Genomic DNA, 25,058 nt, shown 5'->3' on the forward strand with positions numbered 1-25,058 from the left:
GTTTTTTTAAGGACATGTAATTACTTGGAATAAATAGGGTCATTTCAAGGCTTACTGTTTTATAAAATTAATAAACATTATATAGAGAGAAGTTTTAGGCTTACAACTTTTATTACATACACTATAATACAGATTAATCCAAGAACATTTTTCTTATTAACTTCTGCACAGAATCCTAGAGAGCAAAAATCCAATATACAGGGGACAATTGAGAAGAAAATATCTCACTACTAAAAATCAATTTGACCTTGAAAAAAAACTGAAGGCTATCTCTTTAAAACTTAAACGTTAACAATAAAATTGTTTTTAAATGAAAATAAGATAGCATTAACACAAAGTTTTTCTATGAATTGCCAGAATTCTCACTGTTATCCTCTCTCAATACTTATTTTAGATCTGTTGAAGATGGTTATTGTACTCTATTGTAAGATAATAAAACAATCAGTAATGACATATGTAAAGGATATCTTCCATTTTTTTCTTTCTCGACGTTTGCAATGTATTATTAATCAGTAAAAGTTCTCTGCAAAATAAATTATGTTTTCACTTTAAGAACACATTTTCAGAAAAAAAGCAAACACATCTTATGTTAAATGATTAGATAAGATTTTTATATTTTTATTTTAGTCATATTTAAACATAGTATGAAAAAAATTTTACACTGCTATTCATATATCTGTCATGCATGAAAAACCATACCTGCACTTTTCTAACACAGCATGCATTATTTTTTATTCTACTAAGTTAACATCTGTTTCATGTATATGCACACATATATATCCATAATACATTCCTAGTAATTGTACATATTTAGTACATGTAATATTTTGACACATGCATACTATGGGTAATGATCAAATTGGGGTATTTGGAATATCCATCACCTCACACATTTATGTCCTAATTTTAGTAACATTTTCAGATCTTCCCTTCTAGCTATTTTGAAATACACAATAAATTATTAACTATATTCATGCTACTGTGCTATCACATACTAGAACTTATGCTTTCTATTTATCTGTAAATTGTATCTTTTAACTAACTTCTCTTTATCTCTCCCTTCCTCTTACCCTTTCCAATCTCTGGCATCCAGTAGTCTTTTCTGTGTCTCCATGAGATCACCTTTTTTAGCTCCCACATATGAGTGAGAACATGCAATATAAAAGTGAAAACTGCAACTCACTAAATTGCCTTTATAACTCACTAACAGTTTATGACCTACATTATGAAAAACATTATTCCATGCAGCCTTCTAAAACTGAATATACTAATGCAAAGCAACGTTGACTCACAATCATTGGTAAATGAGTGTGGTAATTGCTAAATATTACATATCATTCACTAAACGCCAGACACATTTTTAAGCACTCTTCATATATATCTTCTTATAATAAATCTTATAAGCCTGTAGTGCTAGGCTTCGGATTCTCAGATTTTAGTAGTGTTTCATAAAGAAAGTACTTTAACATTATGGATCAAGTAGACCCAGAACCTTTGTTTTAAATTGACAGAAAAAATTGTATATATTTATTGTATACAACATGATGTTTGGAATGGTTATATCTAGCTAATTAAAAAATGCATTACCTCATATATTTTTTATTTGTTGTAGTGAGAATACTTAACATCCCTTCCTTTGCATTATTCAAAAATACAATTCACCATGGCATACAATTGATATATTGGATGTATTCCTCTTTAACTGTAGCTATATATTTGACCAATATTTCCCCATCCTTCCTCTCCTCTTTCCCAGCTTCTGGTAACCACCTATTTTCTACTTATGTGCATCTCTGAGTTTTTAAATAGTACGTTTTCATATTCAGGGCCATTCTCTTATTGCTACTTTTCAGAAATGCTTACTGATTTTTTTCCATTTTTTTTTCAAAATGTTATATATAGCTGACATAGAAAAGCATATATTTCAAAAGAGAGGAGAAACAAAAGATATTTATTAGTATGTCTGGATTTTAGTTTTAATATCAAGCACAGACTGTTATAATTGAGAACTTACAGTTCTTCAGGGAGTGATTGTATTTTATTTAGAACATGGGTGAACATAAAAATTACAGTTTTATAAGGTAATAACTTGCATAAATGGTTTAAAGAAGGCATGGAAGACTGATTTCATGGGCATTTACCTGGCAACCAGATGTCATGTATGTGTATCTAAAATGCCTAAAATTGTGGTCACATTGAATTATGTGAGCAGTCTTTCATCAGACAAATAGACATAATTAAAAGATTAAATAAAGTTGTGTTTCCAGAATCGGCACTGCAATTACATTTTTTTTTTTTTGCTTAAACAATAAACTATTATTTTTCCAAATAGAATGGGGAAATGTCTTTGTAGTTTGTTATTAATTTCAAAATACAAGTAAGTACATAATATATTCATATATATTTTCACTTAGCTTGTTTGGATATCCTAGGGCTGTCATTGAAAGACAGGCATTTCTCCATCATCCCACTACATATTTACAGGCACCTGAGGACCACCTTTGTCATCTTATCTTGATGCTTTAAGAGATATTTACTCATATTACTCCCAAGAGTATCTGGAAGACCCTCTAGATAATCTCTTTCAGTAGTACCATTCTGGAGATGGGTGAGCGGTGAAAAGAAGTTCCAGATCATCAAGCAAGAAAATAACTTCCAGAAGATAATAGGCATCTTGCATTGCAAACATTTTGAATACCATCTCTGAATATAACTAGATCTTTTGTCTCTTTCTGTTCCTAGCTTCTCACCTTGCTCCTTGCCAGGGTTTCCATAAGATTACACTGAAGCATTCTCCAGCAAAGAAATATACAATTATGTTCATATTCTGTTTTAAACTTACAGATATCATCTCCCTTGATCTTAAAAATAGTCCTGTGCCTGAAGTGTTATTATCTGCATTTTATAAAGGCAGTGTGAAGAATTCTTTGATTGATGCTCCAATTTGTTTGTTGTACTATTTATTTTTCTGTAGCACTGAGAAACTTTGGGTGGACTAGCTTTCCTGAAAAACAGTGTCGTCTGCAAACACAACTGAAGAGGGAAACTGGTCAATTATACCTGTAGTAGAAATTAGCAGCTATACACGGCAGAATTAGTGCACTAACTGGCTAAGACGAAAGCTCAAGTTTCCGCTCTGCTATGAAAATAGTCCAGAAGATTTTTCTATGTAGGACATCACTAACATTTGATTAAAATCTGTAATAAGTAAACTATAATAGATAAACCTGTAATAAACATTATTGATGCCTCACACTACATAAAAACATAATATGTTTTCCTGTTTTGTTTTATATTTTAGTGTTAATAACTAAGAAGAATCTTATATAATTAATATGTGTTTCATAAGTAAAATGCAGCTTTAACTAGAAACTTGAATATGGCTAGTATTATTTATGACAATATTTACTAAGAAACAAATGTGGGATGATAAAAGGAAAACAGCAAAACTTAGTGATAGTTGTAGACCGATGTGGTGGCACACATCTGTAATCCCCGCACTTTGGGAGGCTAAGATGGATGGACCATCTGAAGTCAGGAGTTTTAGACTAACCTGGCCACCATGGTGAAATTCCGTCTCTACAAAAAATATAAACATTAGCCGGTGGTGATGGTGTGCATCTGTAATTCCCAGCTACAAGTCAGGCTGAGGCAGCAGAATCGCTAGAACCCATGAGGCAGAGGCTGCAGTGAACAGAGATCATGCCACTGCACTCCAGCCTGAGAGACAGAGTGAGACTCAATCTCAAAAACAAACAAACATGAAAACAAAACAAAAACAAATCTTTGTGATAGTTCAGCTCTCACTGCTTAATATAGGGCAACATAAGAATCTATTTTCTACTTTAAAGTAAGTTGCCTTAATAGATCTTTAAATTATCTAATTGGTAAGAAAAATTAATAGAGAAAGGTAACTGTAACGCATGTTGTTAAACGTCCATTCAGAAAAAAATACACTTCAAAATTTTGCTGGAGCTGTCTATATTTTTCTCATATCAATAAATTCACATTAATTTATCAGGCACTTACTACTTGAGTGTTATGTGATATAAATGAAATCATTTTATGCTAAACCATATAAAATTGATATACTACACACTATAAAACGATAACCTTGCTTTTCGGGAGATAAGACTTAGATTAAGTCTTATCTTAGATATCATCTTAGTAGTTAAATTCACTTCATACTTGTTGAATGACAAATGCTTTGACAAACAACACTATAAACTGTCTAAAACTATAAACTATAAAGGTATAAACTGAAAATCATACATTAAGCAAAGCTTAGCAGATATAAATATAATTCTTATAATACATCTTTTCTATCCTCAGATGATCTCACTGCACTGGGATTAGGTCAACATTGCTTTATGTCACTGCATGCAAGGTCAAACTTTTTCTTATTTGTCATAAAACAACTAATTCATTGTTTTTGTGTGTTTATTTGTATTTTGTTTTATAAATAAAGGCTATCCTAGGAAACTTTACCGTTCTCCATGCCTTTCTTTTAATATTGAGTCTATCTTCCAATTAACATCTCCTATTAGCTAAGAGAAAGGAATTAAAAAAAAATCTCCAATAAGAGCAAACATAAACCATATATATATTTATATACCATATATACACACACCATATATATATGTATATATATAAAACATTATATGTTATTTGGACAGGAACTATATTATATATTATAATTAAATATTTCTTTAGATTTAATAAAATGAGTGAAGTAAAGCTGATAAGGTGAACTGCAGAATGAAAAAAATTTGCAAATCATATATCTGATAAAGGACCAATATACAGAGAACTCCTAAAAGTCAGCAGCAAAATACCAAACAACCGAATTCAAAAATGGGCAAAGAACTTCGATGTTTCTTCAGAGCAGATGTGTACAAATGGCCAACAGCACATAAAAAGATATTTTATATCATTAATCATTAGACAAATGCAAATCAAAACTACAATGAGAGATCACCTCACACCCAGTAGCATGGTTACTATCAAAAATCGAGAAAATATCACGTGTTGTTAAGGGTGTGGAATAATTAAAGGCGTTCTGCATTGCTGGTGGGAATGTAAAATAATATAACCACTAGGCAAAACAGTATGGCAGATCTTCAAAAAGTTAAAAATAAAATTTTCATACAATCCAGGAATTCAATTTTTGGATAAATACACACACACAAATGAAAGTGGCCTCTTAAAGAGTTAGTTGCACACCTATGTTCATAGCAGCAGCATAAGTAGCTAAAACATGGACACAACCCAAATGTCCATCAACAGATGAACGGATGAGCAAAATGTGGGCTGTGTGTGTGTACGTGTGTGTGTGTAATGCGTACAGATACACAAATTAGGATATCATTCAGCTTCAAAAAGGAAGTTTCAACATAGATGAATCTTGAAGACATTATGCTAAGTGAAATAAGCCATTCATGAAAAGAGAAATACTATATTATTTCACCTATATGAGGTACTGAGAGTAGTCAAATCATAGAGACAGAAAGTAGAATGGTTCCCCAGAGCTGGGGGAAGAAATAATGGGAAGTTACTGTTTAATGAGTAGAATGTTTCAGTTTTGCAATATAAAAGAGTTCTGGGCCTGACTGGGTGGCTCACGCCTGTAATCCCAGCACTTTGGGAGGCCGAGGCAGGCAGATCACCTGAGGTAAGGAGTTCAAGACTAGCTTGGCCAACATGGTGAAACCCTGTCTCTACTAAAAATACAAAAAAATAAAATAAAATAGCCGAGGGTGGTGGTGCATGCCTGTAATCCCAGCTACTTAGGAGGCTGAGGCAAGATAATTCTTAAACCCAGGAGGCAGAGGTTTCAGTGAGCCGAGATTAGTGCCACTGTACTCCAGCCTGGGCGACTCCATCTGAAAAAAAAAAAAAAAAAACAGTTCTGAAAATGAATGATGGTGGATGGTGATGGCTCCCCAACATTATTAATGCTTTTAATAATACTGGATGGTATGCTTGAAAATAGACATGGTAAATTTCATGTTATGTGTATTTTCTCACTATAAAAACTAACTTCACAGTGGGGAAATCCCTCACTACCAAAACAAACAAAAATTGCCAGGCATGGTGGCATGCTCCTGTAGTCTTAACTACTTGGGGGACTCAGGTGGGAAGAGGTGAAGGCTGCAGTTAAGTTGTGATCATGCCACTACACTCCAGCCAGGGCAACAGAGTGGCACCCCATCACACACACACACACACACACACACACAGACACACACACACACAAACCTGGGGAAAAGATGTAGACATTTAAATGTCTCTCCATGTTTTTCTCACATGCACAAATTAAAAAATGAATGTAATTTATATAAAAAGAAGAATGCAATAGAAGATTATAGTTCAATGATATCATCTAGATGAAATATAAGACTCACCATCTATTCTTGTTCATTCTGTTTTAATGATACACACAATACAAGGTGTCAGCAATAATTATTTAAATAAGTGAATTATATTTGTGCCACTGAATTATTAGATCACTAAAAGGGATCATGACTATACTGTAGCTAAAGGTCGATTATAGCACTGGGGTGGTTGCAGTGCATTTATGTCAAGCTGTAATAGGCAATCAGAAAGGTCACCCTTGATGAAGACTGGTACAGAGACAGATTAGTAATGACATTTCAAATGGGCTTGATTCAAATAGCTGCCATTTCTAAGTTTAATGTTCTTATGAATTTGCACAAGCAAGCTAGGAAAATAAGCAGAATTTATAATAACGCAACTATAAGTCCTAATAACTCTCATTTCATTGTATGCATTTTATTGTATTTCACAAGAAAGTGTCTATCTCAGACTTAATGAAGCCAAAATTAGTTTTATAAATACTAAAATAAATTTACATTCATTCAGAAATACTGGGATTTTTTAAAACAGAGAGTAAAAAATAATAAATTGAATCATGACTATAAAATATCATCATCTCCCAAATGCAAATAGCTTTCATTAAACTGACATACATAAGTATATATTATAGCATCAGACATTTGTATTAGAATGTATAGGATTAGTGTGTGTGTAGTATGTGGATACATATATGTGTGTGTGTGTATATGTATGCATGTATTTACAAGGAGAGTAGACATAAGGAATTTATTTTGTGAATAAGACAGATTATATTTTTATTCAATTATATTCAAAATTGAATTATATTTAATACTTTGGGGACCCAAAATTTTACTTGCTGAAGTTGTTTAAAATATTTCATTTAAGATTCCCCAGGCAAGATGGCCGAATAGGAACAGCTCTGGTCTGCATCTCCCAGCGAGAACAACACAGAAGGTGGATGATTTCTGCATTTCCAACTGAGGTACACAGTTCATCTCACTGGGACTGGTTACACAGTGGGTACAGCGCATGGCGCGTGAGCAGAAGCAGGGTGGGGCATCACCTGAGAAGCGCAAGGTGTCATGGAGCTCCCTCCCCCAGCCAAGGAAAGCCATGAGGGACTGTGCTGTGAGAGACGGTTCCATCCGGCTCAGATACTAGGCTTTTACCATGGTCTTTGCAAATGGCAGAACAGGAAATCCCCTCTTGTGCCTAGATCACCAGGGCCATCGGTTTAAAGCACAAAACTGGGTGGCCTTTTGGGCAGACACTGAGCTAGCTGTAGGAGGTTTTTGTTTGCTTTGTTTGTTTGTTTGTTTTGTAGCCCAGTGGCACCTGGAACACTGGTGAGACAGAACCGTTCACTCCTGTGGAAAGGGGGCTGAAGCGAGGGAGCCAAGTGGTCTAGCTCAGATGATCCCACCACCATGGAGCCCAGCAAGCTGAGATCCACTGGCTTGAAATTCTTGCTGCCAGCACAGCACACTGAACTTGAACTGGGATGCTAGAGCTTGGTGGGGGGAGGGGCGTCGACCATTACTGAGGCTTGAGTAGGTGGTTTTCTCCTGACAGTATAAACAAAGACACTGGGATGTTTGAACTGAGTGGAGTCCACCGCAGCTTGGCAAAGCTGCTGTAGTTAGACTGCCTCTCTACATTCCCCCTCTCTGGGCAGGGCACCTCTAAAAGAAAGGCAGCAGCCCAAGTCAGGGGCTTATAGATAAAACTCCCATCTTCCTGGGACAGAGCGCCTGGGGAAAGGGGCGGCTGTGAGCACAGCTTCAGCAGACTTAAACGTTCCTGTCTGCTAGCTCTGAAGAGAGCAGATGTCCCAGCACAGTGCTTGAGCTCTGCTAAGGGACACACTGCCTCCTTAAGGGACCCCCATGCCTCCTGATGGGGGGACAGCTCCCAGCAGGAGTCAAGAGACATGTCATACAGGAGAGCTCCAGCTGGCATCTGGTGGGTGCCCCTCTGGGATGAAGCTTCCAGAGAAAGGAACAGGTAACAATCTTTGCTGTTCTACAGCCTTTGCTGGTGATACCCAGGCAAAGAGGACCTGGAGTCGACCTCTAGAACACTCCAGCAGGCCTGCAGCAGAGAGGCCTTACTATTAGAAGGAAAACTAACAAACAGAAAAGAATAGCATCAACACTAATGAAAAGGACATCCAAACCAAAACCCCATCCGAAGGTTACCAACATCAAAGACCAAAGGTAGATAAACCCGCGAAGATAAGGAAAAAACAACACAAAAAAGGTGAAAATTCCAAAAACCAGAATGCCTCTTCTCTTCCCAAGGATCACCACTCCTTGCCAGCAAGGGAACAAAACTGGATGGAGAATGAGTTTGAAGAATTGACAGAAGCAGGCTTCAGAAGGTGAGTAATAACAAATTTTCCAAGCTAAAGGAGCATGTTCTAAACCAATGCAAGGAAGCTAAGAACCTTGAAAAAAGGTTAGAGGAATTGCCAACTAGAATAACCCGTTTAGAGAAGAGCATAAAGGACCTGATGGAGCTGAAAAACACAGCACAAGAACTTCATGAAGCATACACAAGTATCAATAGCCAAATCAATCAAGTGGGAGAAGAAAGGATATCAGAAATTGAAGATCAACTTAATGAAATAGTGTGAAGACAAGATTAGAGAAAAAAGAACGAAAAGGAATGAACAAAGCCTCCAAGAAATATGGGACTATGTGAAAAGACTAAATCTACATTTGATTGGTGTACCTGAAAGTGATGGGCAGAATGGAACCAAGTTGGAAAACACACTTCAGGATATTATCCAGGAGAACTTTCCCAACCTAGCAAGACAGGCCAACATTCAAATTCGGGAAATACAGGAACACCACAAAGATACTCCTCGAGAAGAGCAACCTGAAGACACATAATTGTCAGACTCACCAAGGTTGAAATGAACAAAAAAATGTTAAGGACAGCCAGAGAGAAAGGTTGGGTTACTCACCAAGGGAAGTCCATCATACTAATAGCAGATCTCTTTGCGGAAAACCTACAAGCCAGAATAGAGTGTGGGCCAATAATCAACATTCTTAAAGAAAAGAATTTTCAGGCTGGGCGCGGTGGCTCATGCCTGTAATCCCAGCACTTTGGGAGACCAAGATGGGCAGATCACGAGGTAAGATCGAGACCATCCCGGCTAACACAGTGAAACCCCATCTCTACTAAAAATATAAAAAAATTAGCCGGGCGTGGTGGCAGGCACCTGTAGTCCCAGCTACTCGGGAGGCTGAGGCAGGAGAATGGCATGAACCTGGGAGGCAGAGCTTGCAGTGAGCTGAGATCAAGCCACTGCACTCTAGCCTGGGTGACAGAGCGAGACTCCATCTCAAAAAAAAAAAAAAGGAAAAAAAAAAAAAGAAAAGAATTGTCAACCCAGAACTTCATGTCGAGCCAAACTAAGCTTCATAAGTGAAGGAGAAAGAAAATCCTTTACAGACAATCAAATGCTGAGGCATTTTATCACCACCAGGCCTGCCCTACAAGAGCTCCAGAAGCACTAAATATGGAAAGGAAAAACCTATACAGGTCACTGCAAAAACATACCAAAATGGAAAGGCCATTAACACTATGAAGAAACTGCATCAACTAATGGGCAAAATAACCAGGTAGCATCATAATGACAGGATCAAATTCACACACAACAATATTAACCTTAAATGTAAACAGGCTAAATGCATGTATTAAAAGACACAGACTGGCAAATTGGATAAAGAGTCAAGACCCATCAGTTTGCTGTATTCAAGAGACCCAGCTCATGTGCAAAGACACATACAGGTTCAAAATGAAAGGATGCATGAATATTTACCAAGCAAAAGGAAAGAAAAAAAGCAGGGGTTGCAATCACAGTCTCTGATTAAACAGACTTTAAACCAACAAAGATCAAAAAAGACAAAGAAGGGCATTACATAATGGTAAAGGGATCAAGGCAACAAGAAGAGCTAACTCTCCTAAATATATATGCACCCAATACAGGAACACCCAGATTCATAAAGTAAATTCTCAGAGACCTAAAAAGAGAGACTCCCACACAATAATAGTGGGAGGGTTTAACATCCCACTGTCAATATTAGACAGATCAATGAGACAGAAAATTAACAAGGATATTCAAGATTTGAACTCAGCTCTGGACCAAGCAGACCTAATAGACATCTTCAGAACTCTCCACCTCAAATCAACAGAATATACATTCTTCTTAGCACCACAGAGCACTTATCCTAAAATTGACCACATAATTGGAAGTAAAACACTCCTCAGCAAATGCAAAAGAACAGAAATAATAACAAACATTCTCTCAGACCACAGTGCAATCAAATTAGAACTGACGATTAAGAAACTCACTCAGAACTATACAACTACATGGAAACTGAACAACCTGATCCTGAATGACTACTGGGTAAATAACAAAATTAAGGCATAAATAAATAAGTTCTTTGAAACCAGTGAGAACAATGACACAGCATATCAGAATCTCTGGAAAACATGGAAAACAGCAAAAGCAGTGTTTAGAGGGAAATTCATAGTACTAAATGCCCACATGAGAAAGCAGGAAAGATCTAAAATTGATACCCTATTATCACAATTAAAAGAACTAGAGAAGCAAGGGAAAACAAATTCAAAAGCTAGCAGAAGATAAGAAATAACTAAGATCAGAGCAGAACTGAGGGAGATAGAGACACGAAAAACTCTTCAAAAAATCAATGAATCCAGGAGCTTGTTTTTGAAGAGATTAACAAAATAGATAGACCACTAGCCAGACTAATAAAGAAGAAAAGAGAGAAGAATCAAATAGATACAATAAAAAATGATAAAGGGGATATAACCATGGATCCTACAGAAATAAAAAAACCACCATCAGAGAATACTATAAACACCTCTTTGCAAATAAACTAGAAAATCCATAAGAAATGGATAAATTTCTGGACATATACACACTCTCAAGACTAAATCAGGAAGAAGTTGAATACTTGAATAGACCAATAACCAGTTCTGACATTGAGGCAGTAATTATTAGCCTAACAATCAAAAATAGCCTAGGACCAGTTGGATTTGCAGCTGAATTCTACCAGAAGTACAAAGAGGAGCTGTAACCATTCCTTTTAAAACTATTCCAAACAATAGAAAAAGAAGGACTCCTCCCTAACTCATTTGATGAGGCCAGCATCATTCTAATACCAAAACCTGTAAGAGATACAACAAAAAAAGAAAATGTCAGGACAATATCCCTGATGAACATCAATGCAAAAATCCTCAAAAAACACTGACAAACCAAATCCAGCAGCACATTAAAAAGCTTATCCACAACAATCAAGTTGGTTTCATCCCTGGGATGCAAGGCTGGTTAAACACACACAAATTAATAAATGTAATCCATCACATAAACAGAACCAATGACAAAAACCAAATGATCATCTCAATAGATGCAGAAAAGGCCTTCGACATAATTCAACACCTCTTCATGCTAAAAACACTCAATAAACTAGGTACTGATGGAATGTATCTCAAAATACTAAGAGCTGTTTATGGCAAACTCACAGACAATATCATACTGAATGGGAAAAAGCTGAAAACATTCCTTTTGAAAGTCGGCAAAAGACAAGGATGCCCTCTCCTACCATTCCTGTTCAACATACTATGAAAAGCTCTGGCCAGGGCAATCAGGCAAGAGAAAGAAATAAAAGGCCTTCAAATAGGAAGAGACGAAGTCAAATTGTCTGTGTTTGCAGATGACATGATTGTATATTTAGAAAACCCCATTGTCTCAGCCCCAAAACTCCTTAAGCTGATAAGCAGATTTAGCGAACTATCAGGATACAAAATCAAAGTGCAAAAATCGCAAGCTTTCCTATACACCAATAATAGATAGACAGCCAAATCATGAGTGAACTCCCATTTACAATTGCTACAAAGAGAATAAAATACCTAGGAATATAACTTACAGGGGATGATATGAACCTCTTCAAGGAGAGCTACAAACCACTGCTGAAGCAAATGAAAAAGGACACAAAATGGAAAGGCATTCCATGCTCATAGATAGGAAGAATTAAAGTTGTGAAAATGGCCATACTTCCCAAAGTAATTTGTAGAGTCAATTCTGTTCCCATCAAGCTACCATTGACTTTCTTCACAGAATTAGAAAAAACTACTTTAAATTACATACCGAACCAAAAAAGAGCCTGTATAGCCAAGACAATCCTAAGCAAAAAGAACAAAGTTGGAGGCATCATGCTTAAAACTATATGACAAGGCTACAGTAACAAAAACAGCATGGTACTTGTACCAAAACAAATATATTGACCAAAGGAACAGAATAGAGGCCTTAGAAATGACACCACACATCTACAACCATCTGATCTTTGACAAACCTGACAAACACAAGCAATGGGGAAAGGATTCCCTATTTAATTAGTTGTGCTGGCCGGGCGCGGTGGCTCAAGCCTGTAATCCCAGCACTTTGGGAGGCCGAGACGGGCGGATCACGAGGTCAGGAGATCGAGACCATCCTGGCTAACATGGTGAAACCCCGTCTCTACTAAAAATACAAAAAACTAGCCGGGCGAGGTGGCGGGCGCCTGTAGTCCCAGCTACTCGGGAGGCTGAGGCAGGAGAATGGCGTGAACCCGGGAGGCGGAGCTTGCAGTGAGCCGAGATTGCGCCACTGCACTCCAGTCTGGGCGACAGAGCGAGACTCTGCCTCAAAAAAAAAAAAAAAAAAAAAAAAAAAAAAAAATTAGTTGTGCTGGGAAAACTGGCTAGCTATATGCAGAAAACTGAAACTGGACCCCTTCCTTACACCTTATACAAAAATTAACTCAAGATGGATTAAAGACTTAAATGTAAGACCCAAAACCATAAAAACCCTAGAAGAAAACCTAGATAATACCATTCAGGACATAGGCATGGGCAAAGACTTCATGACTGAAACACCAAAAGCAAACGCAACAAAAGCCAAAATAGATGAATGGGATCTAATTAAACTACAGAGCTTTTGCATAGCAAAAGAAACTATCATCAGAGTGAACAGGCAACGTACAGAATGGGAGAAAAGTTTTGCAATCTATTGATCTGACAAAGGGCTAATATCCACAATCTACAAAGAACTCAAATTTTCAAGAAAAAAAAAAGTACCCCATCAAAAAGTGGGTAAAGGATATGAACAGACACTTCTCAAAAGAAGACATTTATGCAGCCAACAAACATATGAAAAAAGTTAAGTTCCTTGTAGATAAATGCCAATCAAAACCACAATGAGATACCATCTCACGCCAGTTAGAATGGTGACCATTAAAAAGACAGGAAACAACAGATGCTGGAGAGAATGTGAAGAAATAGAATTGCTTTTACACTGTTGGTGGGGGTGTAAATTAGTTCAACCATTGTAGAAGACAGTTTAGCAATTCCTCAAGGATCTAGAACTAGAAATATTATTTCACCCAGCAATCCTATTACTGGGTATATACTCAAAGGATTATAAATCATTCTACTGTAAAGATATATGGATATGTATGTTTATTGCAGCACTATTCACAATAGCAAAGACATGGAACCAACCCAAATGCCCATCAATGATACACTGGATAAAGAAAATGTGTCACACATACACCATAGAATACTATGCGGCCATAAAAAAGAATGAGGTCATGTCCTTTGCAGGGACATGGATGAAGCTGGAAACCATCATTCTCAGCACACTAACACAGGAACAGAAAAACAAACACTGCATGTTCTCACTCATAAGTGGGAGTCGAACAATGAGAACATACGGGCACAGGGAGGAGAAAATCACAAGCCTGGGTCTGTTAGGGCATGGAGGAAAAGGGGAGGGATAACATTAGGAGAAATACCTAACTTAGATGATGAGTTGATGGGTGCAACACACCAACATGGCACATGTATACCTATGTAACAAACCTGCACATTCTGCACATGTATCCTAGAACTTAAAGTATAATTTTAAAAAATTTAAAATATATATGTATTTTGATATTTTATTTCAAGTTTTATTTCATATTAGTAAGCATGTAATAATTTTAAATGCTTACTAAATGCATTTAAATGGTAAACTTTTTTTTTTTTTTAAGATGGAGTCTTGCTCTGTTGCCAGGCTGGAGTGTAGTGGTGCAGTCTTGGCACACTGCAACCTCCGCTTCCCAAGTTCAAGCAATTCTCCTGCCTCAGCCTCTAGAGTAGGTGGGACTACATGCACAGGCCGCCACACCCAGCTAATTTTTGTATATTTAGTAGAAACGGGACTTCATCATGTTGGCCAGGATAGTCTCAATCTCCTGACCTCGTGATCCTCCCACCTCAGCCTCAAAGTGCTGGGATTATAGGCGTGAGCCACCACACCCGACCTACGTGAGAAACTTTTAAATATATTTTTATTTATAAAAAACTTTAAATCACTGTAACTTGCCTAAAATAGTTTATTTTCAAAAAAGGAAAATAATTTAGAAACATTATTTTTACTTTAAAATATTTGTATGCTTAATTTTATATTATAACAAAACAAAATATCCTGCAGTGTATAGTAAAATCAAAGACATTGATTTATTATTAGCTTGTTAATTAATTAATTTATTATTTTTTGTTTGTTTATTTTGAGACAGGGTCTGGCTCTGTCACCCAGGCTGGAGTGCAGTGGTGTGATCTCTGCTCACTGCAACCTCCACCCCACCAGGCTCAAGTGATGCTCCCAAGTAGTTGAGACCACAGGCACTTGCCACCACTCTCGGCTAATATTTTTTGTCTGCTTTTGTACTTTTGGTAGAGATGGGGTTTATCGTGCTTCCAAGGCTGGTCTCCAACTCCTGAGATCAAATGATCCACCCTCCTCTGTCTGCCACAGTGTTGAAATTACAGACATGAGCCACTGCTTTCAGCCCAGGTTTATTATTTAATAGGAAGCTTTATTGCATCAAGTTCTATGTTTATTGTTTTAATCAATAGTACTTTAGTTTATATGATTTAAATTATAAATTTGTTTAATCGGGCCAGGCGCGGAGGCTCAAGCCTGTAATCCCAGCACTTTGGGAGGCCGAGACGGGCGGATCACGTGGTCAGGAGATCGAGACCATCCTGGCTAACACTGTGAAACCCCGTCTCTACTAAAAAATACAAAAAAAAAAAAAAAAAAAAAACTAGCCGGGCGAGGTGGCGGGCTCCTGTAGTTCCAGCTACTCGGGAGGCTGTGGCAGGAGGATGGCATAAACCCGGGAGACGGAGCTTGCAGTGAGCTGAGATTCGGCCACTGCACTCCAGCCGGGCAACAGAGCGAGACTCCGTCTCAAAAAAAAAAAAAGAAGAAGAAAAATTGTTTAATCATACAACCTTTCTAGTTGTTTGACAATGTAGAGGTAATTTAGAATAAATTTAAAAAATTTTTTTAAATTTTTCTTTTTACTTTAACTAAATTACAGATGTTCCTTCCAGTTACAGAATTTAACATTGCCAATATAGAATATTCACAGGAAACTTGAAGGATAATTACATGTAGTATTGTGTATTGTGTATGTTAATAACTGTACCAAGATTGTTCTTGTTTAAATAGCATATGACATACAATATGCTGGACTTCAGTCTGAATAATTGTAACAAGACACCCCTGTGCACTACGGCCTTGGCTACCCAGGGATGCTTTTTGCCCATATGCCCTGCAGTATTGCTTTCTCCAGCCATAAACTTGGTACTCTAGAGATTAAATCATGACATTATTTGCTTTATCATGCAAGGTGTTGGGGGAGACAAAGTATGAACTGTTCATTAATATTCATATATTCTTCTATTTCGTGATACTGTTTTTACTCGCCCACCTCATAGTTGACCAAATGAAAAAAGAGAAACATTAATCATATTGGATGTGATCTGATGAAAAAATTATCAACCAGGTTGTATGGACAATAATTAAACTCACGGATTTTCTTCTGTTCACTCCTCATAAGCAGACAAACAGTAGTGATGGTAAGGTCTCCAATTCTGTGTGTACTCTAGAAACAATTTATTGAATGAGTCCCATTAGCAAGTGACTGTATAAAAGGAAGGTGTTAGCGAACTATATATATCTTCATCGAAAATTAAATGTGGTAGAAAAATATTACTTTTTGATATTTGTTTTGGATTTGAGAAATTGTGTGCTTTTTATTAAATGCCTAAGCAGAAAATTTCAATTAATTTGGAGCATTCAATGAAAAGAACATATTTCCAAATTTTGTCAAAAATTACCCCATCTTTTGTTAGAAACTATAACAAACCTCATATTTTAGTGTACTTGAAAGGAAGCAAACAAGTAATTTTCCCTTTCATTCAAGTTACTTAGAATTTATTTTATTTGACAAATGTATATGGATTTTTCTTGACATTCAGATTAACATTCAATTAATTCAAAATAATGAATTTCACCAAGAGCTTCATATCTAGAATACAGTAGTAAATATTCTGTTAGTCACTTAATCATTATTCATTTTTATGCAAGATTTCTGTGTAACTTACATATTTTAAAGTAAATTCTGAAATATAGATATTGGTATTTTTTCCACCATTTAAAATTATTCCATCTATTAACCTCCAGCAAAATCTATACACATTAGCATTGTAATGTCTAAGGCAGCAGATAGAAGGTTTTACAAAATACTAATGCCTAAAGTGTGACTTGGACATGAGGATTTAAAAATCCTCCCAAGTGGTTCAATTTGCCACTAAGGTTGATAACAAATGTTAACAAAAATACAGAATTTTCTCTGAAGAATCCAGAATACACAGTGACCAATTTTTCTCCTTAGAACCACGTTTCTAATTATTTTTGTATTCAAATAGAGATTGTGAGTTTAATACAAATATCAGTGCATTTGTATTACCTGTAATACCAGGTAGCTCTATTTTACTAAATAAATATGTTACATGGAGCTTAGGCCATATTTGGGGGAAATGGAGTGGTCAATGACAAATGAAGTTAGTCTTTAAACGATTTTTTGAACTATAGTAAAGCAACTTTTTCAATGGAGAAATAGAGTTTGCTTTGACAAAGAGAAATTGAAGAGCAGGATGATAAAGAAGGCATGCTGACATATATAACAACTTGGTAGTTTCAGTAACAGTTTGTCAAGCTGTCAGCTCTCCCCACTATTACAGTTCACAACTAAAGGTTCCTGACACTCCAAAACAGTCACATTTCTGTGCACAGGGTATGTCATTGTGTGATGTCTACCAATTTTACAATTTCAAGAAAATAAATGAGTGTGTGTACAATAAAATAAAACAACTCCTTTTTCCTGTTTCTTAAATTAAGCACTACTCTTGGTTTAATATATGTATGACTGTATGAATAGTTATATTTTAAATATTGTGCTATGGGCTCCTGTTAACAAGAACCTGCTAGACTTCAAACAGAATATATAACCAAATGACCCCTTATCACTCAAGGAGACCTTAGTTCAAAGTATTATTTAAAATAAGTTTATCAATACAATTGTTTTATGATACTTTTCTCAAATTGGTATGGCAAATATCACAAAGATTTAGAGTTCCCAATACTTACATAATTCACCTTACTGTCCTTTATTTCCTAGAACAAAGACGATAATTTCAATATGTAGTTTAAATATAGCAAAATAAGTAGTGGCCTCAGAAGAACACTATATGTTTCTTCTCATTTTTTTCTTCTTAAAAATATTAAGTTGTTGTTTACAGTGTAGATTTTACATAATGTTCCAGAGAATCTTCACGTTTAAATCAATGATCATTTGAAAGCTGCTGCTCATAATTGTTTTCTATGTTTTAACAATAATTATAAAATATATATGCAAATTTTGAGGAAATGATGCAAAATTTACTTCTTTGTTTCTGAAGGACACCTTTCTACCTAGATGTACATGAAAGCATATTGCCTTTAGTTCTTAAATTTACTTTACATTTGTTGGGAATTTGTACATTTCTATACATAGTGTTGCATTTATAAACAAATACATATAACTTTAATTTTGTTGTAGGTAATTCTATTTTGTGTGAATTTCTTCATTGCTGATTAATATCCTAAGAGTACATTGTTGTTTTCTGGTGTACCTTGCAATCTAATCTGAGAAGAGTGCTGTTTGTGTCTCTGTCTATGGAACATGCCGTCTTGGTATGAGAGTACATTGTCTTCATCACTGTCTTCTTTTTGCTCTCATCTTCCTTCAGGCTGCTAAGCTTATTCTCTTTTCTCTGAGTTAGACTTTTATGTTCAATTTCTGGGTGGTATTTATTACATAAAGATTTTCCAGAGTGAGAATATTTCAGACAGAAAGGGCAAGAATGATAAGTTTCTGGTTATAAATCTATAAATTTTACAGCTGACTATATGGGGAGGGATATTCAGAGGGCTGCTCCAGACATAATCTCGTCAATGACGGATCTATAAATAATTGTGAAGACGGTGATACCATTACCTGAGACAGGAAAACATCAAAAACGGCATATTTGTGAGGAAAGAACACATGTTCTTTCTGAAAATAACTATAACTTGAGTCTGACCCCTTATTTTATAAGAAGCGAGCTGAAATATATAAGGATGTTTTTGTCCTTTGCTATATAATAGAAGGTTATAAAACCTCTATTCCATAACTAATTACATCATTGTACAGGAACTCTGTTTACGCAAAAAATATTTTCTATAAAAATATTTACTTTGAAACATTTCTGTCTTATCTTTCTGAATGCCAGAATTTTGTTATTTTTCAAATTCACTGTGACATGAATCCTTTTTTTTTTTTTTTTTTGAGACAGAGTTTTGCTCTTGTTGCCCAGGCTGGAGTGCAGTGGCACGATCACAGCTCACTGCAACCTTCACCTCCAGGGTTCAAGTGATTCTCATGCCTCAGCCTCCTGAGTAGCTGGGATTACAGGCATGCAGCACCATGCCCGGCTAATTTTGTATTTTTAGTAAAGATGGGGTTTCTCCATGTTAGTCAGGCTGGTCTCAAACTCCCAACCTCAGGTGATCTGCCACCCTCGGCCTCCCAAAGTGCTGGGATTACAGGCGTGAGCCACTGTGCCCAACCGAATACTTTTAATTTTAAATTTTACATCAGTTTATGTTATCTTACCTTAAACTATGAATGTCTTAAATAAGGAATATAAAACATAGAAAATGACTTATGTCTAGGTATAGGGGCATAAGACCAGATGTGAATTACAGGTTTACACATTACAATTGATGTAGGATGTATTTTAAATAAAATTTGCCCTATGTCCAGTTTACCCGAAGCAGATGACCAAATTTTGATATGAAAACTTTTAAAATTTAATTTTAAGACCAAATTGCTTTTAGAACACAGTTATATATTTTCTTCAGACTGAAAGATTTTTAAAGACCTTTAAAGCTCTTTTATTTATACAATCTTTTTAAATTAAGATAACTCTAGGTTGAACAGAAGTAGATGTGCTATTTCTGAGTTTAATATTTATTAGAACAATGGTACTGACTTAACTGATTTCTACAACTATACCAATGCCCCTAATGAGTTACGTTTCACTTGAAATCTGTATTCTGCATGATAATTCCTATAATTGCTTATCTGAGGTTGTCACAAAATTGGCAACTCTGATAATAGATATGCCTAAACTTTTGGCCCCTTGTAAGGCAAAATAGATATTTGTAGTATTGTAACAAACTACAAACATGTTTCCTATGGTTTGAAAGCTTTTTCCCCTCCAGGATTCATGTGTTGGGAACTTAACGTCCATGCAACAGCACTGGGGCATAATGAAAGGCTCTTAGATCATGAGAGTTCCACCCTCATAAATGGATTAATGCCATTATGAAAACGGAACCCATGAGAGTGGGTTCTCTTTCTTTTCTGCTCTTCTCTGAGGCGTGGTGTTCCTTCCCACCAAAGGATGCAGCATTCAAGGCATCTTGGAAGCAGAGAGGCTAGACCCTAGCCCGCCACAGTCCTGATCTTGAACGCATGAATCTTGGAGGGGAAAACGCATTCAAAAAGATATTGTCTCTACAACACGTACTAATAAAAAACAATTAACTAGACATAGTGGCCCACATCTGTGCTCCTAATGGTGATAGGCTTAAAAAAGGAAGAATACAAATGTTTTCCTTCATTTTACACAAACACATACACACACATGCACACATATTTACATATAAATACACATACATACATATTTTATTAGACTATAAGACTTTTTTTTTTTTTTTTTGAGGCGGGGTCCTGCTGCGTCGCCCGGGCTGGAGTGCAGTGGCCGGATCTCAGCTCACTGCAAGCTCCGCCTCCCGGATTTACGCCATTCTCCCGCCTCAGCCTCCCGGGTAGCTGGGACTACAGGCGCCCACCACCTCGCCCGGCTAGTTTTTGTATTTTTTAGTAGAGACGAGGTTTCACCGTGTTAGCCAGGATGGTCTCGATCTCCTGACCTCGTGATCCGCCCGTCTCGGCCTCCCAAAGTGCTGGGATTACAAAGACTATTTTTATAAATTATAATAAATTCTTATTTTTTGTTTTTTGTATAAAACCTAATTTAATATGTATACCTACTTTGCTTTTTATGCTTGTTATTGTTTGCTACTGTTACAGTCTTTCCTCATTATCAATTTACATGTGTCTGCTTTCTTCCTGTTGTGATGAATTATCCATTTAACTTATTTTGTTTATGGGTAAAAGTATCTCAAATACTATGGGTATAGATAATGAGTTTGAAGAAGACTAGAGGAACATTGCAGCCCTCTCCAACTCATGGTTTCCCTGAGCCTTCCTTTGTCTGGAGAAAGATTGTGGGGACTGGGTAGTTCCCATGTTTCAAGAGTTACATAGGAATTTCACAGCTGAAAGTTTTGAATATATTGTGACTTTGAGAATCATTATATTGCCTGCCTGTCTATCTGTGCTTCTGTTTCTCTATCTGTATATATGTGTGTATACACACAGACACACACACACACACACACATACACACAAGGGAACTTCAAAAAGTCTGTGGGAAATTGAATTAAAAGACAAAAATAAATTATGTAAACTTTATTCTACAACATTACCTTGATCAAATTTGAGACACTTTTATAAGTTATGGTATCAGCCATTTTAGTCTATCCCTAAAGAACTGATGGTCATAGAATTTAACCATGTCAATGCAGTCTTTTTTTTTTTTCACATTATTACCTGAAAAAAAAAAAAATGAGTGCCCTTTACAGACTTTTTTCAAGATTAAGAAACAAAAACAAAAATAAGACAGAAGGAGCCAAATTGGCACTGTGAGGTGAATGTTTAATGATTTTCCATCAATACTCTTGCAAAATTGCCCTTGTTTAATGAGAAGAATGAGCAGGAGTTTTGTCATGGTGGCAAAGGACTCTCTGGTGAAGATTTCCTGAGCATTTTTCTGCTGACGCCTTGGCTTTCTCAAAACATTCTCTTAATAAGCAGATGTTATTTTTTCTTGACACTCCAGAAAATTAACAGGCAAAATGCCTTGAGCATCCCCCAAAACTGTTGCCACGACCTTTGCTCTTCGCCAGTACCGTTTGCTTTAATTGGACCACCTCCATCCCTCGGTAGCAATATTTTTTATTGTGTTGTCTTCAAGATCACACTAGTGAAGTTATGTTTCATCTTCTGTTACAATTTTTTGACCTGCGCTTTAGTATCTTTACCCCAGTTATTAACATTTCCATGAATAGCGTGGCTTTTATCTGCAGCTGATCTGGGCACAATGGTGTTGGCACCCATTGAGGAGAAGGTTTGCTCAGCTTCTATTTTTTAATCAGAACTGTGTTAGCTGAGCCAATAGAAATGTCTTTGGTATTGGCTGTTGTTTCTGCTATTAACCACTGGTCATCTTCGATTAAGGAATGAAGAGATTAATTTTTCCTCACAAATTGATGTGGACGGTCTGCTGGGCAGGCTTCATCTTCAGCGTCATCTCTTCCCTTCTTAAAACGAGTTAGCATTTGTAAACTGATGGTCTCTTTCTGATATTGTTCCCATAAGCCTTTCACTTAGCATCAATGATTTCATCATTCTTCCACCCAGGCTTCGTCATATATTTGATGTTTGTTATTGATTTAATTTTAGTAGAATTTTTATCGCTCTGGTATGGGCTCTTTTAAAATTTATGTTTTACCCTTCTTAATTCCCCAAACTGGATCCCCTTCAGACATGCTGTATCAAGTTAGTATGAGTTTGTTTTGGCAAAAATGATTTGAAATCTATTCAGACTTTATTTGTAATATGTAGTTTCCATAAACTCTTTGAAGACAGTTTGTAGGGGAGGTGGATGTGTATACATAAAAACATATTTTTTATGTATGCTACACACTATATTATACTATAACGTACTATAATATATATTATATTATATTATATATTACAATACTAAGGTTATAATATAGTCTAAAACATAACATATGTTACATATTTCATATGTATCATCATGTTATCTTATATATTTAAATTATATTTTATACTATAATTACATCTATATGTTATAATATACATATATACATATGTTAACATAATCATAATATAAAATTATGTATAACAATATATTATTATGTAATATATATGCTATATTATTTTATATATTATTTAATGTATAATAATATATTATTATAACACATATATAATATATATTATAATTATCTAATATATAATTATATCATTTAAATAAAATAAAATATAATTATATATTATATATCTACTTTAAATATAAATATTCATATTTTAAAATATATTATATATTTAACTACATTTATATATAACAGATATTTTTATATAACATATTTATATATTAATTGTATATTATTTATAATATTTTATGATTGAATATATTATATATTATATATAATACATATATATTTATTGATCTAGCTACATCTGTAATTATCCAACTTATATAAAATTTATATTCCCTATATCTATGAATTTTTGTAAAAACAATAAAATGCAAATGCCTTTAATGGGTAGTACCGTAAGCCTTTATTAATTATTAAACAACTATAGCAATTCGAGACAACTTGTTAATTTCTGTGCCTCAGTTATTTTGTCGGCAGGAATAAGAAAACCCACTCCATAGGATTATTTGGCAGAATTGTGAATCAAACTTCTACACAGTTTCTGGCATACTAACCACTCTTTCCATTGCCTTTTCACTATTTCCCTCGTTTTCATTCTACTATTGCCCCCAAACTCCCTTGATGTCTTCATTCCACATAGCAGCCAATGTGATTATTCAGAAAATATATCAGAGTTTGTCTCTTCCCTTACAAACCCTGAAGTGTCTTCCCATTTTACTCAGAGTAAAGATGCAAGTTCTCACAAGGTGCCAACAAGGCTTTAGGCCACCTAGACCTTGTTTACACTGTAATCCATCAGTCACTACTTTCCCCACTTTATGTCCTCCAGCCAGTGTTCTCTGGCTAATATTCAAGCATGTCTTTCCTTAGATTCCTGTGCTCACTGTTCACTTAACCTGAGTTTATTTTCCCTACATATCTTGTACCCGTGGCCTTTCCATACTGAAGCCTTTCTTTAAATCTCACCTTCAAACGTAGAGAATGACCTGGGTATTTCAGTTGAAAATGTTATCTTCCCAAATCTTTATGTTCTCTTCTTTTTGAACAGCAATAGTCTCTTTTATCATATGATATAATTCACTTTTACGTTATATTTAGTCATTTTTGTCCTTTTCTATCCACCAGGATATAAATACCACGAGGCAAAAATATATTGGGCTCTTTTGTTCGCTGGATTACCTAATGATCTTAAAGTACCTTCATGATCATAGTAGCACTCAGTATAGCTTTGTTGAATGAGTGAATGCATGTTACTGTGGTTTAAGAGCAAGAAAACCAGTGTTCAATGGTGCCAGAAGAATCTTCTTTATCTTTGTTGTTTTTATTGACACTAACTACATGAAAGTAAATTTTATTGTAGGAATGATATTAAACATAAAGACATATATGATTTCATGACAGAAAAGCAACTGCCTCAATGTAAAAAAGAATGTTGTGCTTATTAATTTGCAATAAATTCTATTTAGAATAAATGGAATTAGTTATTTATGTCTATTACACTCATATGACTCCTATAGGAATATGATAAGAGTTTTAAATATTTTCTGATAATCATTTTAGGTAAAACAACAGTACATTCAAAAACACACAAGCTCCAAAATCACATTTTTGATCAATTTTATATTGATAAAATATTCTTGACAGAGGCAAAAGGATAACATGAAAGAAGACTTTTTCCAAAGGGAAAAAAAAAATATTCATTTTTTGTGCAAAACTTGAAATATTACCATTTCAAATAAATTTTCTAAGGACATTTTCAATTTAAAAGATTTAAGCAGAAACTTGAATGTAGGGTCATAGAATTAAGTCTCATTTTATTTGCAGAATTTAGATTAGAATTCTAGATCAAAAGGGCAAGAATCCTTTGAGTAACTGACTTACCATGTTTTAGCTTTATAACCAGATGAAACATTAAGAACAGAAAATAGTTTAGAACACTAACTAGCCTTATTATAAATAATATTTAGGAATTTTAATTGTCCTTTCTCTAGATAAGATGACTCATTCACAAAGTATTAAATTTCACTGAGCTCTACTCTGGACGACTGAAATCCTGCCATCTCTTGTTTCATAAATACATGGTTTATTACATATAAAGTTCATTCATCATTTTTTGAAGCTT

The sequence above is a fragment of the Trachypithecus francoisi genome, unplaced genomic scaffold (genome assembly GCF_009764315.1).
Source record: "Trachypithecus francoisi isolate TF-2019V2 unplaced genomic scaffold, Tfra_2.0 Lachesis_group14, whole genome shotgun sequence".
NCBI lineage: Eukaryota > Metazoa > Chordata > Mammalia > Primates > Cercopithecidae > Trachypithecus > Trachypithecus francoisi.